Below are 13,087 nucleotides of genomic sequence, written 5' to 3'. Positions count from 1 at the left end.
TACAATCAAAGAATTGAACTGGTTAATAGCTACATCAAACCACAAGGTCTCTCTTTGTTTAACGGCAACCTGTGCCTTAGTACAATTGTTCCAACTGTATTTACGACCAAGAGCTGATGAATTAGAACATTAATGATCGGATACAAACCAGAAAGAAAAGGCAATTTGCTAGCGGGACTAATTTCCAAACGACAGCTAGTGTCTTACTACAAAACTACTGCCTTTATTTACGACCAAAGAGCCGAGCGAGTAAAATTCTTGAGGGTCGGGTACAAACCAAAAAATAGTGATGGCAGGTAGACAATGAAACAAATAACCATGAGGATTACAGAATGTTACTCTCCTTTATCAGCAAGCAGTTCCATGGATCCACGGTGCGTCGCAGCGCTTACTGAGAGGTGCTGATGAAAGCCAGATAGGAGAGGGCAGCCAGACCACGAGTGGTCCCCCGACACGAATGTTACCAACCAACCGACGGGATGTCTGACTGAATCTTGTAGTCGACGCTGACCCCTGGTGAACTACGCCGGTATCTTCGCTCTGCGAAGGGCGTCCTTGCGCAGCTCGTGGTTTCGGCCGCTCGGACCTCGTGACCACCTCTTGTTGCGACGCTACCGCCAATCCCAAAAACTTCGTGCCTCCCTCTCACGCCAGCGAACCCCGTATATACACTACTGGCCATTAAAATTGCTACACCACGAAGATGACGTGCTACAGACGCGAAATTTAACCGACAGGAAGAAGATGCTGTGATATGCAAATGATTAGCTTTTAGAGCATTCACACAAGGTTGGCGCCGGTGGCACCTACAACCTGCTGACATGAGGAAAGTTTCCAAGCGATTTCTCATACACAAACAACAGTTGACCGGCGTTGCCTGGTGAAACGTTGTTGTGATGCCCCGTGTAAGGTGGAGAAATGCGTACCATCACGTTTCCGACTTTGATAAAGGTCGGATTGTAGCCTATCGCGATTGCGGTTTGTCGTATCGCGACATTGCTGCTCGCGTTGTTCGAGATCCAATGACTGAATATGGAATCGGTGGGTTCAGGAGGGCAATACAGAACTTCGTGCTGAATCGCAACGGCCTCGTATCACTAGCAGTCGAGATGACAGGCATATTATCCGAATGGCTGTAACGGATTGTGCAGCCACGACTCGATCCCTGCGTCAACAGATGGGGACGTTTGCAAGACAACAACCATCTGCACGAACAGTTCGACGACTTTTGCAGTAGCTTGGGCTATCAGCTCGGAGACCACGGCTGCCGTTACCCTTGACGCTGCATCACAGACAGGAGCGCTCAAGGACGAACCTGGGTGCACGAATGGCAAAACGTCATTTTTTCGGATGAATCTAGGTTCTGTTTACAGCATCATGATGGTCGCATCCGCGTTTGGCGACATCGCGGTGAACGCACATTGGAAGCGTGTAGTCGTCATCGCCATACTGGCGTATTACCCGGCGTGATGGTATGGGGTGCCCTTGGTTACACGTCTCGGTCACCTCTTGTTCTCACTGACGGCACTTTGAACAGTGGACGTTACATTTCAGATGTATTACGACCCGTGGCTCTACCCTTCATTTGATCCCTGCGAAAACCCACATTTCACAGGATAATGCACGACCGCATGTTGCAGGTCCTGTACGGGCCATTCTGGATACAGAAAATGTTCGACTGCTGCCCTGGCCAGCACATTCTCCAGATCTCTCACCAACTGAAAACGCCTGTTCAATGGTGGCCGAGCAACTGGCTCGTCACAATAAGCCAGTCACTACTCTTGATGAACTGTGGTATCGTGATGAAGCTGCATGGGCAGCTGTACCTGTACACGTCATCCAAGCTCTGACTTAATGCCCAGGCGTATCAAGGCCGTTATTACTGCCAGAGGTGGTTGTTCTGGGTACTGATTTCTCAGGATCTATGCACCCATATTACTTGAAAATGTAATCACATGTCAGTTCTAGTATAATATATTTGTCCAATGAATACCCGTTTATCATCTGCATTTCTTCTTGCTGTAGCAATTTTAATGGCCAGTAGTGCATATCGGCAAGCAAAGACCTTCTAAGCATACAACTCAAAGATACCAACTCCTCCTCACAGATATTGGCAGTGGGGCCGCAAGACGGATAGACGATACTACACCTAAGCCAGTGGCGCCAGACAGAAGAGTCCACTAATTGAATGGCGCCACGGCTCAATAGTCATCCATAAAAATTATACAATTTTTTGTTAGCATGTCGGCCATGAATCGCTGCTGTAAATGGTCGCAAAGTAGCCGAACATAACCATTTCCAGTCAACGATCGGCTCAGTTGTACCAGAGGACCAGGCCAATCCATGTAAACATAGTCCATAGCATTATGGATCTATCACCAACTTGCACTGCGCCTTGTTGACGATCTTGGTCCATGGCTTCGTGGGGTCCGCACCAATTCGAACCCTACTGTCAGTTCTTACCGACCTAAATCGGGACTCATCTGACCAGGCCATAGTTTTCCAGTCGGGTAGGGTCCAACCGATGTGGTCACAAGCCAGGACAGGCGCTGCAGGCGATGTCGTGGTGTTAGCAAAGGCACTCGCGTCCCTCGTCTGCTGCCACAGACCATTAACACCAAACTTCGCCGTACTGTCTTAACAGATACGCACGTCGTACGTTCCACGTCCATTTCTGTAGTTATTTCACGCAGTGTTGCTTGTCTGTTAGCACTGACACTCCACGCAGACGCGGCTGCTTTCGGTCGTTAAATGAAAGCCTTCGGCCACTACGTTGTTCGTGGTGAGAGGTAATGGTTGAAAATTGATATTTTCGGAACATTCTTGACACTGTGGATCTCGGAATAGGGAATTCCGTAAAAATTTCCGAAATGGACTGTCCCATGCGTCTATCTTCAACTACCATTCCGATTTCAGAATCTGTTAAACCACGTCGTGCGGCCATATCACGAAGAAAACCATTTCACATGAATCGCCTGAGTACAAATGACAGCTTCATTAATGTACTGCCCTTTTATATCTTGTCTATTAGATACTACCGCCAACTTTATAGGTGCATATCGCTGTCCAATAACTTTTTTCACCTAAGTGGCATAGTTCCCCTTTTGTCTTATTCATCCGAACAACTTACATTCTCATGACTGGTATATTCAGAATGCTGTACGCCTGGAAGGCCTTTATCATTTAATTTCTTAGGTCTGCTTCTGCGTGACAACGGACGGTAACCCTTCGGTATCGAAGTAGCGTCCTCACTGCGAGCGATATGTATCGAACTCCCGATTGTCGAGGCACATGGGTACGTAGATCAGTGTTTTTAATTAAATCATGGCAGAAGGCAGGTGTATCAATGTTTATCAATAACAGAGTCGCACATTCGATATAATAATAAATATTTATCCACCTACCTTCCCCCTTGATTTAAATAAAAACATGGTCCCATGACAAATAAAAATCATGACTATTAACAAGTTACACCACATTTCCTTCACAACGCACAAAACAATATCTAGACGCCCTGCCTCGACAGTCGAGTGATCGATATATATCGCCCGCAGTTAGGGCGCGATTTCGATACCGTAGGCCTCTTGAAAATTACATCGGACAATGGAAAATTGTACTGAAATGCAGGAGGATCTGCAGCGAATACATAGAAAGATAGACCCCTTATCATTTAGCTACAAAATAGCAGGTCAGCAACTGGAAGCAGTTAATTCCATAAATTATCTGGTAGTACGCACTAGGAGTGATTTAAAATGGAATGATCATATAAAGTTGATCGTCGGTAAAGCAGATGCCAGACAGATTCATTGAAAGAATCCTATGGAAATGCAATCTGAAAACGAAGTAGGTTACAGTACGCTTGTTCGCCCACTGCTTGAATACTGCTCAGCAGTGTGGAATCCGTACCAGATGGGGTTGATAGAAGAGATAGAGAAGATCCAACGGAGAGCAGCGCCCTTCGTTACAGAATCATTTACTAATCGCGAAAGCGTAACGGAGATGATAGATAAACTCCAGTGGAAGACTCTGCAGGAGAGACGCTCAGTAGCTCGGTACGGGCTTGTGTTGAAGTTTCGAGAACATACCTTCACCGAAGAGTCAAGCAGTATATTGCTCCCTTCTACGTATATCTCGCGACGAGACCATGAGGATAAAATCAGAGAGATTAGAGCCCACACAGAAGCATACCGAGAATCCTTCTTTCCACGAACAATACGAGACTGGAATAGAAGGGGGAAGCGATAGAGGTACTCAAGGTACCCTCCGTCACACACCGTCAGGTGGCTTGCGGAGTATGGATGTAGATGTAGATGTAGAATATGGTCGGCAAAGCGTCACCAGAGACGACACTCTCCTCCTACACCGACACATCAGGGAGAAATTCAAGTACTCTGATCACGTGACTCTAGGATGTACAGCGATGGCGCAGGCAGATGCTGTATGTTCATCGTTGCTGTCTTTACTCTCTGTTGGTTCCGTTCGATGAAGACTGTGTGTTTCTGGGACTTGTCGGTGGCTTCCGATCCGGCTAGAGTCTCCACGAAAGTGTCGTCGCCAACCAAGCGAGAACTGGCTAATGAGAGTTGATTAAAAAAATGGCTCTGAGCACTATGGGACTCAACATCTGAGGTCATCAGTCCCCTAGAACTTAGAACTACTTAAACCTAACTAACCTAAGAAGATCACACACATCCATGCCCGAGGCAGGATTCGAACCTGCGACCGTAGCAGTCGTGCGGTTCCAGACTGAATCGCGTAGAACCGCTCGGTCACCGCAGCCGGCAATGAGAGTTGGTATAGTGCTGGTAATCGAAGGCTGCGTACAGACGAATTCTACAAGGCCATGAGTGAGTCTGTATTAGAGGTTTTTCTTGTAAATGCTGTCATGGATTTCGCCGTGGGGAATTGCCCGCACGAAAAAGTCTTTCGCTGCTTACAAAATCCTTTTGGGTTTTCAGTAGTCTGTCCTGTGTTTTGTCCTCCGTATTTTGGTCAAAAAGCTGTTCACGTTCTGTGATGTAACATCTTCTCGCGCGCGAGTGTGTGTGTGTATACTCCCATACTTAGTGTGTCTACTCTTTGTACTGGTGTATGCAACATACCTGTAAGTTACATCGAATCCCTTTGTGTAAGAAGAAGCACTTCGTCTTCAGGGCACGAGTGGCCCATCTGGACCATCCGACGGCCGTGTCATCCTCACGTGAGGATGCGGACAGGAGGGACGTGTGGTCAGCACACCGCTCTGCCGGTCGTTATGGTGGTATTCTTGACCGAAGCCGTGTGTATGTGTATATTCGGTCGAGTAGCTCCTCAGTTGGCATCACGAGCCTGAGTGCACCCCGAAAAATGGCAACAGTCCATGGCGGCCTTGATGGTCACCCATCCAAGTGCCGGCCAAGCCCGACAGCGCTTAACTTCGGTGATCTCACGGGAACCGGTGTATCCACTGCGGCAAGGGCGTTGCCTTTGTGTAAGAAGGAACTATAGATAATAGGTAAGGCTTCAGGAAAACAGCCGCAAATAAAACGTAACGTTAGTCGCAACTGCTACTCGAGATATAAAAATGAGACTTTCAGTTCCCCTTTGTACCTCAGACACAATTACGCTCTCTTTCCGGCGTGCTCCGACGCCTTATGAGTATATGCGAATTACAGATATCCTCCAAAAACATGTTAACTGGAAGATACAAATACCACGGCAGCGTGTTTCTCGTGATTTCAAAACTCTTTCTTTTCCCCAGTTCGAGAACTCTAAGGGTTGTACGTGCGGGACACAACTTTAAGCTGCCAATAAAACGTTCCCTGACTCCTCGTTGCGTCAGACCGTTAAAACCCTCGTGGCCTTTCGACGGCCCTTCCTCTGTCACTGTCAATCGTTAAACTCGGACGAGCGCCGGCGCAAAACCTCTGTGTCAAGTAGTGAACTTGACAGAGACGCAGCAGTGCTCTGTCGAAATCTCCTTATTTGTGTTTTGCGCTCTGCCACTGCGAGAGCTTCAGACCTTTAGAAGGGCCGTTACCGCCGCGAGAATATGCAGTCACTCATCAGTAGGACTATTACACATCTGAACTAGTGTTCGCTATTTTCGAAATTATCACACGTGGACGAAAATTATTCCAGGAATGTAAAAAAATGTCGGTTGCCCAAACATGGCTTGGGTTCGATGCCTAGTGATCACTTAAAATTGCTCTGTGGTGCGAAAGTCTGATGTCTTCCGCACCCAGTGACATAAAATGAGAAGCTATTTGAATAAAAGTTCTACGAAGTTCGATGTTATGTAAAATCAGTAAGCGGATCGAAGTCGCCTATTCAGTCGTTCGGTGACTATAATGACACCGAAACGAAAGATGGCCGAGAAAAGGCCGTAATACTGATTTCAGTATTCCGAAATTGTTTCGCCGCTGTGGGTCCGTAAGACTGTTCCCCTTTCAGTCCCGCACCATCGCCTAAATGCCAGATATTGAGATAAGTAATAATGATATACGCAATCAACTAAAATCGATGAACATGGGAAAGGCGTTTAGAGCAGATGGGGTACTTGTGAGGTTCTGCAGAAGTTATACTGAAGAACTTGGTCCCTTTCTATCAGTAGTTTATCGTAGCTCCCTGTATCAATGAAGGGAACCAAGCGATTGGAGAAAGAAGCACAGATCATTTCCAGTGCGGTCTCTGATTGTAAGATTAGATAAAGACACATTGCCATCAGCATAGCAATAGGTCATATACAGGGTGTAACAAAAATGTACGACACAAATTTCAGGACACATTCCTCATACATAGACGAAGAAATTATGTTTTATGAACATGTGCCTGGAAATAGTTTGTTTCCATGTTACAACTCATGTTCTCCAACTCATTAATCATGGGAAACACAGAAGAACAGATTGTTAGAATCATGGGTAATATGCAGTCTCGGTGACGTCTTGTTACGTTGTGCACCGCCAGTGTTTTGTTTTACATGTCCCTGTTGCCGTGCGACGTACATAATTGATTGTTTACAGGGTAATACCAACTGTTCCAGCGATCAGTCAGACCATTGAAAGCACATGGATTACTACCTAGAGTTAGTAACAGACTTGGCTCGTGCAGTGGTAGTGTACACAAATGCAGAGATGGCAGATGCCCATTTGATTATGGGTTAGCTGACTGCAATGGCGCTTGCGCCCAATGTTTGTACCGGAAAAGTTGCCTCGACAGGAAAACGTCTGCACCAATTGATCGGCAGGTTGATGCATGTATCAGTCCCCACGGATGGCATATTGAACATCTCCTCTGAGTAAGAGTTGCGTGGGGTATGCTGTTGCGTTCTGCTTCTGTGTGTTTCCCATGATTAATGAGCTGTAACATGGAAACGCGTTTCAACACCAATGTCCAGTTAAGGTCATTTCTTTTTTTTTTTGTGGTTTTAGGGCGCACAACTTCAATGGTCATTAGCGCCCAGACTACGTTAGGAATGCACCGCGAGGCACAAGTTTAAAACAACAACTAAAAGGGAAAACACGATAAAAGACAGACTGACAGGCATAGGATTAAAAAAAAAACAGCATAATCAAATGTCCTTAGAGAGGTTTGTCAAGTTGATAAAACGAAGAACGCGAGCAGCTGCTCGTGGGTCATCCGCTAAAATGGCATCTAGAGTACATGGCAGGCCAAGATCAAGACGCAGTGTGTTAAAATCCGGACAGGACGTTAAAATGTGGCGGACCGTCAGCAATTGCCCATATGGGCAGAACGGCGCCGGCGCAGCCGTCAGCAGATGGCGATGGCTGAACCGGCAGTGTCCAATTCGTAACCGGGCGAAAACGACCTCCTCCCGTCGAGAAGGGCGGGAGGAAGACGTCCAAGCCGCGGGAAGAGGTTTCAAGGCCCGAAGCTTGTTGTCCGTAAGTGCAGCCCAATCGGCATGCCACAGCGATAAAATGCGCCGACAAATGACCCTGCTACTATCTGACGAAGGGACACAACAAGAAGCTGTCCGCGGCTGGAGGACCGCAGCCTTGGCCGCGGCATCTGCAGCTTCGTTCCCAGGGATACCGACATGGTCAGGAACCCACATAAAGCTGACCGGAGAACCGACGTCCACCAGCTGCTGAAGAGAGCGTTGGATCCGGTGCACGAAAGGGTGAACCGGATACGGATCACTGAGGCTCTGGATGACGCTCAGGGAATCGGAGCAGATGACATAAGCAGAATGTCGATGGCGGCAGATGTAAAGAACAGCCTGGTAGAGGGCAAAGAGCTCAGCTGTGAAGACCGAACAATGGCCATGGAGCCGGTATTTGAACCCCCGACCCCGTCATTGGTCTTAGAGCCATCTGTATAAATGAAGGTCATATTAATGAACTTCGAACGAAGTTCGACAAAACGGGAGTGGTAGACCGAACCGGGGGTAACCTCCTTTGGGAGCGAGCTGAGGTCAAGGTGAACGCGAACCTGAGCCTGGAGCCAAGGTGGCGTGTGGCTCTCGCCCACTCGAAAGGTTGCAGGGAGTGAAAAATTAAGGTGTTGAAGGAGGCGACGAAAGCGAACTCCAGGGGGTAGCAGGGCAGAGACATACAACCCGTATTGACGGTCGAGAGAGTCGTCAAAAAAGGAACGATAAGACGGGTGGTCGGGCATTGACAGTAGCCGACAGGCATACCGACAAAGCAGTATATCGCGTCGGTAGGTGAGTGGCAATTCGCCAGCGTCAGCATGAAGACGCTCGACGGGACTGGTATAAAACGCTCCGATCGCAAGTCGTAAACTCCGATGTTGTATGGAGTTGAGGCGGCGTAAGATGGATGGCCGTGCAGAGGAGTATACGAAGCTCCCATAATCCAGCTTGGAGCGGACGATCGACCGATTTAGACGAAGTAGGACGGTTCGATCCGCTCCCCACGACATACCACTGAGAACACGGAGGACATTTAGAGAACGGGTACAACGGGCAGCCAAATATGACATGTGGAGACCAGCTAAGTTTCCTGTCAAATGTAAGACCTAAAAATTTTGTTGTCTCCACGAATGGGAGAGCAACGGGACCGAGTCGTAAGGACGGTGGGAGAAACTCTTTGTAGCGCCAGAAGTTAATACAGACCGTCTTCTCGGCAGAAAAACGGAAGCCATTGGCGACACTCCAGGAGTAAAGACGGTCAAGAGAACGCTGAAGACAGCGCTCCAGGAAACATGTACGCTGCGCGCTGCAATAGATGGTAAAATCGTCCACGAAAAGGGAGCCTGATACATCAGCTGGGAGGCAATCCATTATTGGATTGATCGCTATGGCGAAGAGAGCGACGCTCAAAACTGAGCCCTGTGGCACCCCATTCTCCTGGCGAAAGGTGTCTGACAGGACAGAACCCACACGTACGCTGAACTGTCGATCCATTAAAAAGGAACGAATAAAAAGAGGGAGGCCCCGCGAAGGCCCCATGTATGCATGGTGCGGAGAATGCCCGCCCTCTAACAGGTGTCGTAAGCCTTCTCCAAATCAAAGAACACAGCCGCGGTCGGGCGCTTCCGCAAGAAGTTATTCATAATGAAGGTCGACAAGGTAACCAGATGGTCAACAGCAGAGCGGCACCTACGAAATCCACATTTTACATTGGTAAGTAGGCGTCGAGACTCGAGCAGCCAAACCAAACGAGAGTTAACCATTCGCTCCACCACTTTACTGACACAGCTGGTAAGCGAGATGGGTCGATAACTGGAAGGCAAGTGCTTGTCCTTCCCCGGCTTAGGAATCGGGACAACAATAGACTCGCGCCAGCATGCGGGAACATGTCCCTCAATCCAGATGCGATTGTAAGTACGAAGAAGAAAACCTGTACCCGCAGGAGAAAGGTTCTTCAGCATCTGAATATGAATAGAATCAGGCCGTGGAGCGGAGGACCGTGACCGGGCAAGTGCGTTTTCGAGTTCCCGCATGGTGAATGGGGCATTATAACTTTCACGATTCGAGGAGCGGAAGTTAGGTGGCCTAGCCTCCTCTGCCTGTTTGCGGGGGAGGAAGGCAGGGTGGTAATGAGCGGAGCTCGAAACCTCTGCGAAAAAGCGGCCGAAGGCATTGGAGACATCCTCAGGGGCCACAAGGACGTCATTCGCGACCGTCAAGCCAGAAACTGGTGAGTGGACCTTAGTGCCAGATAGCCGGCGCAGGCTACCCCAGACAACAGAAGGAGGAGTAAAACTGTTGAAGGTGCTTGTGAAAGCAGCCCAGCTGGCTTTCTTGCTTTCTTTAATAATACGACGACACTGTGCACGTAATCGTTTATAATTGATACAATTCGCCACTGTAGGGTGGCGTTTAAAGGTGCGTAAAGCACGTCGACGAGCACGTAAAGCGTCTCTACATGCTGCGGTCCACCAGGGGACCGGTACGCGACGTGGAGAAGAAGTAGGGTGAGGGATGGAATATTCAGCAGCAGTGAGAATGACTTCCGTGAGGTGTGCGACCTGACGGTCGCAGCTTGTGAAGGTTTGATCCTGAAAGGTCGCCCTGGAAGAGAAGAGCCCCCAGTCTGCTTTGGAGATGTTCCAACTAGATGAGCACGGAGAGGGGGTATGCTGCAGGAGATGGATAACACACGGGAAGTGGTCGCTCGAATATGTATCAGAAAGTGCATACCACTCAAACCGGCGTGCAAGTTGGGTAGTACATATAGAGAGGTCTAAATGGGAATAGTTGTGAGATGTGTCCGAAAGAAAAGTAGGGGCGGCAGTATTGAGGCAGACAAGATTGAGCTGGTTGAAAAGGTCTGCTAACAGGGAGCCCCTCGGGCAGGATGCTGGAGAGCCCCAAAGGGGATGGTGGGCATTGAAGTCTCCAGTTAACAAAAATGGTGCAGGTAGTTGAGCAATAATTTGCATCATGTCTGCCCTGGTAACGGCAGACGACGATGGAGTGTAAACGGTACAAATGGAAAATGTAAAAGTGGGGAGAGTAATTCGGATGGCAGCTGCCTGCAGGCCGGTGTGCAACGTGATGGGATCGTAGTAAATATCATCCCGGACCAGCAACACAACCCCTCCATGAGCCGGAATACCTACCACAGGGGGTAGGTCAAAACGCACAGAGGTGTAGTGTGCCAAGGCAATTTGATCACATGGGCGTAGCTTCGTTTCCTGGAGGGCTACGACGAGCGGACGGTGCAAGCGGAGCAGCAACTTCAAGTCCTCTCGGTTGGAGCGAATGCTGCGAATATTCCAGTGAATAAGTGCCATCGTAAGAAGAAAAGGAAGATGAAAGAAGGGGTCGCCTCGAAGGCCGCTGAGGGCCTGGCTTCGAGCGAGCACTGCCGCCGCTATCAGTAGGCGGACAGTCATCGTCCATTGGTTCTATAGGTTCATCGGCCATCTTGGTAAGATGGCCGGGAGGGGGAGCTTCCTCCGCCGGTGAACGGCCAGATGTTCGGCTACCAGCGGTGCGGCCAGGCGAAACGGATGACGGCCTGGGGCGGCAACCGCTGGGTGGCGCAGGAGAAGAAATGCGCCGTGGCGGAGAAGGAGAACTGTGCTTCCTATGAGCCTTCTTGGAAGGTCGTTTGGTGGAAGTACTGGTCGATGGCTGGGAGGTCGAGGTACGTAGGAAGTCTGCACGGGACGGTTCCTTCTTGAAGGCCCGTGCATCGGACTTCTGGGTCTTCGTCTTAGCAGAAGCTGATGAAGGGGCTTGTGTCTGTGGGGTGATGGGAGGAAGAGGAGACGTCGACCGCGCGATCTTAGCACTGGCCGAACGGACGACCGTGGTGCTGAAGGTCAGATCGCATGTCTGGGTTGCCACCTCCCTGGTAGTCCGAGGAGAGGCGAGGACAGTACTGTATTTCCCCGCTGGGAGCAGCGTGGGCTTCCTACTAGCTAATAGCTTGCGAGCAGCCGAGGTGGACACTTTCTCTTTGACCCGAATTTCTTGGATACAGCATTCTTCCTTATAGATGGGACAGTCACGGGAGGGCACTGCATGGTCACCTTGACAGTTCACACAACGAGGAGATGGAGGTGGACAGTCACCCTCATGGGCATCCCTGCCACAAGTGACACATTTAGCCGCATTGGAACAAGACTGGCGAGTGAGATTAAAACGCTGACACTGGTAGCAGCGCGTAGGTGTCGGGACATAGGGGCGAACAGAAATAACCTCGTAGCCCGCTTTGATGCGTGATGGCAGCTTAACACTATCAAAGGTCAAGAAAAGTGTCCGGGTCAGTACAAGGTCATTGTTAACCTTTTTCATGACCCTATGGACAGCCGTCACGCCCTGCTCAGCGAGGAAAGACTGAATCTCCTCGTCAGTCAATCCGTCGAGGGATCTAGTATAGACCACACCACGAGACGAATTCAAAGTTCGGTGAGCCTCCACCCGGACAGGGAACGTGTACAGGAGTGTGGCTCGAAGCAGTTTCTGTGCCTGAAAGGCGCTCTCAGTTTCTAGTAACAAGGTACCATTACGCAACCTTGTACAAGACTTAACAGTACCGGCTGTGGCATCTACGCCCTTCTGGATAACGAAAGGGTTTACAGAGGAAAAATCCTTTCCGTCCTCAGATCGAGAAACGACGAGGAACTGTGGGGCAGGCGGTAGTACTTTTGTCACTGGTGGCTGGTCATGTTTCCGTTTGTGGGCAGAAGTCGAGAGAGAAGAAGAGAAATCCATTGTGGAGGAATCCCCCATGATTGCCAGCGTCTCCGATGGCGCGCTCCTTCCTTATGGGGACCCTCTCAGAGGGCACTCCCGCCTTAGGTGAATGTTTACACCTCAGGTCACGCCTCCCGAGAAACAGACGGAGGGACCAATCGGCATGGTCAGAAGGTATCAGCTCAGGCAATCACCCCTCCCTGGACCTGGCCTTTACCAAGGGGTACGTGCGTGCCTTACTTGTCTACCCAGGGCGGGGAATTACGCGTTACCCCGTCACCGGCTACGCGTGGGTCGGCCTTCTGGCGCGCACAGGGAGGAAGGAAGAAGAGGAAAAGGAAGAGAGAGAGGACAGACTGTCTCAAACGCCGAGGCGGAGACCAGAGAAGGCAAGGAGAAAAAGGCAAGGAGAAGAAGGCAAGGGAAAGAGTAAGGAAGACGGTGAGATGGAGAAGAACAAAGAAAGGAACC

This window comes from Schistocerca americana, chromosome 4 (assembly GCF_021461395.2).
Source record: "Schistocerca americana isolate TAMUIC-IGC-003095 chromosome 4, iqSchAmer2.1, whole genome shotgun sequence".
Lineage (NCBI taxonomy): Eukaryota > Metazoa > Arthropoda > Insecta > Orthoptera > Acrididae > Schistocerca > Schistocerca americana.
The sequence above is the reverse complement of the archived record's forward strand: the minus strand, read 5'-3'. Positions refer to the sequence as shown.